Consider the following 5,022-nt stretch of genomic DNA (forward strand, 5'->3'; position numbering starts at 1 on the left):
GTAATATGGTTGCAGTTATTGATTTTTTCCATCTACAGTGGATTTTTTAATGATCCCAAAATAAAAATAAAGGAGAGAATTAGTTTGAAAGAAGTGAACCTAAAGTGTTAACAGAAAAAGTGATAAAGTGAAATCTTACAGAAGGTGGCTATAGAATGCTTTCAATGTTTATCATCAAGCAATGATGGCAATATTTGTAACAGAAGAAATATAAAATTACATAACAAACAGATGCTAAGACTAGCTATATACCAAGGGCTTTTCCCCCTTATAAGGAAGGTAGCCAAGTCAAAAGGCAAGTACGCACTCCCATTCCAGTCCTATCCACCACAATTTCCTCCCTCTCATCTTAGCTCCTGATGGATGACATGTCATCCCTGTATCATGCCCACTGCCCTGGGTCAGAAGCAATGCATCAAGACACAGCACATCCACAGCAAGGCTGCTTCACTTAATCAGTGACATCCCCCCCCCTCCCTCTGTCCCCTCATGCAGAAAAAGAGAAGAAATGAAGAAATCCCTTTGGACAACATCAAAATATCATTTATACATGACCACTCCCTACCACCCCCCTATCCCCTCTACAGGCCAATGTTTGGATCTACATTGGTTGGAGGCATTGGAAAGAAACTGTTTGAGTTCTCTTTATTCTTTTGACTCTGTCACTGGTGCTTTCCACCAAAGGCTGCCAACAATATAATACACTTTACAATTATGTACATATTCTGCCTGTCTACTTACAGATTATGGATTACAACATTATGGAGCTGAGTGTGGACACTCAGTATTTATTTTAGCTCTCTATACATTTCTATATACAAGAAGTGTTGAATCTGCTGGTTTGAGATGCAGGCATCTCGGCAGTTAAACTCTTGGGTTAAGCCAATTTGACCAAGGGTCACATCACATAATAGGTGATCCATTGAAGGCTTGCCATTACTAACAGGATCTGATGTCAAGTAGCTAATGCATGTGTGTGCATGTATGCACACCAGCATAGAATGAATAATTCACACTAAAGGGCTAGCACAAAAGCATACATGTATTTCTTGCAACAGATGATCGGCACGGCTACCAGTCACTGACCTCAGCAAAAGTTAATGCTCAAAGAAAATAAAAATATAAGAATTTGACATATAAATGTACATGGATTTGAGCAATTTCATTATAGGAAAATACTACTGTCTAGAATAAAGTTTATCTAATCTTAAGAACATGTGGAAGTAGATATTATTTCTGTTCACCTAGGCAAGATGTAATCTTATGAAGGGGTGGCTTAACTGCGAAGGTTGTAACAGGGGAGAGTAGTGGGGTTGATGAGGGTCCTCTATAGTATGGGTAATACTAACTGATGATGGAACATTCTCTATGTCTAGGCCACAGGGAACTTTTGATATGATCTTTGTGCAATACAGTTTCTGTAAAACCATGCAACCTGAATGCTTTGACTTTATTATTTGACTGTCCAATGATACAAAAAGGTTCAGTGAATTTAGGGAAGAGATTTGAGGTGGGGGTGTGGTTGAGAGTCTAAACAATGTCTCCAAGCTCAAAAGTACAATATCTTGCTAATTTGTTATGCAGATGTGCCATACTGTCCTTGGCGAGAGTGAGAGTATTATGGATTCTTGTGAAAAGACCATTGAAATTTGCTACATTGACCTTAACATAGTCATTGTAAATGGGAGGTAATTCTGAAACAAGAAGGTCATATGGGAGTCTTTTGTCTGAGCCAAAGAGGACAAAATGAGGTTATTCCGGTATTGACCTGTTTATGGCACTATTAAAGTAAGCTTGAATAGAAGGACATGTTCATTCCAAGAAGGGTGAAGATTAGAAGCAAGGTGTTGAAGAACATTGAGAATCTTTTGGTTCTGGCATTCAACTAAGCCATTCTGTAATTTGAAAGTATTTACAAATATTTTAAAGACAAGCCCACCGGCTTCGCCGGCCAGGCTTCGCCTGGGGGCTTCGCCCCCTGTTTAACCCCATGTTTTGTTTAGGATATTAAAAGGTTGAATAAGATACATGCTTTTTATTCACTCAACAAACATAAATTACATGCTTTTTATTCACTCGACAAACATGAATTACATTTCTTCTTCGGGGAAGGCGGAGAAACATCAGACCCGCCTGAAGACTGTTGGTTAACCTTTTCTTCTTCATCTTCAGGTTCACGTCTTCTCTTTTGGGGGCTGCTCTCCTCGGAGCTGCTCGCCTCAGAACTCTCTGTATCAGCACTATCGGATTTAACAACCCTGTTCATAATCTTCTCTATTATATTCTTCTCCATATCTTTCAATTTTGTTAACAGATCTTCGATGGTTACTTTATTTTCGGTGACTTCTTCCGTCACTTCATCGGGCTCCCCGTACCAATCCGGCATAATCATCTTGACCCAATCCTCTTCTGAGATCTGGTCGATATCTTCTGGTGTGTTATTTGTCCTTTCAGACTCTTCGGCCTCCTCAGGAATGAGTGAAGCAGCGACAAAGGCCTCTTCTGTGGGTCCTTCCTCTTCCTCTTCTGCCACGTGGGGTTCGAACAATTCCTTATATACCACATTGATAGCGGGGCGGCGTCGAATGTCCCCTCCTTCCTTTCGCCAGCCCGTGTAATACACCAAGGCATCCCAGTTTGTTACCCTAGAACAGGCTACGTACAACTGTCCGTGTGCGAAGCACTGCACAGAATCCAGCAACAATCCACAACGATCAAAAGTTTGTCCTTGACTCTTATTGATGGTCATAGCGTAACTCAACTTTACCGGGAATTGCTTACGCTTGAAGGGCACGGGCGTGTCCTGGGCCTCCAGAACGATTCTCGGAATCAAGACTTGTTCGCCTCGATAAGAACCCCCTAATATTCTCCCAACGACAACGTGTTTCTTGAGGTTAGTGACCATTAAACGCGTCCCGTTGCATATTCTAGGAGGACAGATGTTCCTCATTACCATCACGACACACCCAATCTTCAACTTGAGATCATGCAGCGGCACAGACGGGCTGGTCATGGAGTTGAACACTGAAGCTTGGATGTCGGTATCCGGATTCAGTGGCGTGTCGACGCTGTAGTATACGACTTCCTTCTCCTCATTCGTATCGTAGATTAGACGGTTGACGCAGTCGACATCATCGTTAGTTGGCGAGACTATCGATCGTTTTTCAAAGTAGGAAAGATTCAAGTGGTTCGCTTCAAGATCATCGTAAACCTTGAAGACTAACCCCTCTCGCGAATTCGCTCGCACACCGAAACCCTCCTCGAAGAAGAGCTCGCCGTCATCGCGAGTCCCGAGCGACAAAAGTTGCTTCGCAAACTTGTTGTTCTTGACATCGTCCTTCTTGAGGCGGACATTCTCCGTTAGTTCTAGCTTCGTAAGCCCGTCCCACATGTAACTCGATCTGATGCAGTGGGCTAGCTCCTCCGTCTTCCCTCCATTTCTTATCACCGGCAAGATCTGACGAAAGTCTCCTGCGCACACGAACACTTTCCCTCCCATGAAATCGTTTTTCTCCATGATGTCTCGAAGAGTGATATCCACGGCAGTCAGCATATTCTTGTTCGCCATTACGACTTCGTCCCAGACGATCAATTCAGTCTGTTGTAGGAGCTTCGCCATTTCCGTGTTCTTCTTAATACCGCACGCTCTAGTCTCGTCAAACTCCATCAGTGGTATCTTGAACATGTTATGGGCCGTGCGGCCCCCGCAGAGGACTGTTGCCGCAATACCGGATGAAGCAACCGCTAACGCGATATGCCCCCGGGAACGGACCGTTTCGAGTAACAGATTCAAGATGAAAGACTTGCCAGTCCCTCCGGCAGCGTTGACGAATACTCCGTTGTTCCTGTAACGGTGCCTATTCTCGATTCGATGCAAGACAGTGTCGTAAACTTGACGTTGCTTTTCGTTTAGAAGCTTAACCTTTTCCTCGACAGACTCCTTCAATTTTGTTTTGTTGTAGGCTTTTTCTCTTCTCAGAAGATTAGAGGGACGCGCCCCCCCTCTAGAAGCAGGGAGACCGTACTGGGTGATCGAGCCGCCTCCGCAATTGAGCACGTGTTGCTGAATATCGTCGAGAGCGTCAAGGTATATTTCGTCGTTGTAGTCCGTCAGGTTCGCCATTTTCAAGAAATCGCTGGAAAAGTAGTCTTTTATCTCTTCCCATATCGCAGATTGGTCCTCGAGGTCAGAATAGACCAACATGCTCGCATAGGTTTCTCGGAGTTTTCTCCTGTCGTTAGTGTGATTAATGATCTCCATTATCGTATCTCTCCAAGTGGCTTCGTCAGTTAACAGGCCCAACGCCTTTACCGCTTCGCGATTAGTGTCGTACATGACGCCGTCTACTGTTCTGAGATCTTCGTACGATGTGGGGCCCTTTTTATGCGTTAGGAGTAACCTTAGGAAAAAGAGCTCTACTGTTTTCGAAGTTACGGCGCGTATGCGGCCGAGGCTATACGTATTTCCACTACGTTCTTCCCACATGGAATCCTGAATATTATATACGTAGTGAAGAGGTATTTGGTGATAATATAACGTTCTCGCAAACTCGTTTCTCCGGCAAAGCTTGAAAAAGGCAGTTAAATGCGTATCAGCCTTAGCCTTTCTTTCGATCTGAGCAGCCGTCATACGCTCGTTATAGAAGATGGCTTTCTCGCCCTCCAGATGCAGATCCAGCATAAACACCGGAGGGAAGCATCTATGAATATCGAACTTGAAAATCTTCCACGCGGCCTCGTTAGAGTTAACATACCTTGCCTCTTGGTAATTCTTAACCTCATTGACGACTTTGTTTTCTCCTTCGCCCGTCGTCTTTGTGAACAACACTCTGTCCGACCCCTTGTTAACGTACTTTGTCACGTAAGCTATCGCCTTTATGGAATTGGAACATTCCACGTTGATGTGAGCATCGTACTTTAGACAGAGAAAGGGGTTATACGGGACAACCCAAGAATTGTCTATAGTGACAGGACCGTCCTTCATCTTGATCATGAAGGAATTTCCTCCTTCTCCTATGGAGC

This window comes from Oratosquilla oratoria, chromosome 24 (genome assembly GCF_046742065.1).
Source record: "Oratosquilla oratoria isolate Oo_2021 chromosome 24, ASM4674206v1, whole genome shotgun sequence".
In the NCBI taxonomy this organism is placed as follows: Eukaryota; Metazoa; Arthropoda; class Malacostraca; order Stomatopoda; family Squillidae; genus Oratosquilla; species Oratosquilla oratoria.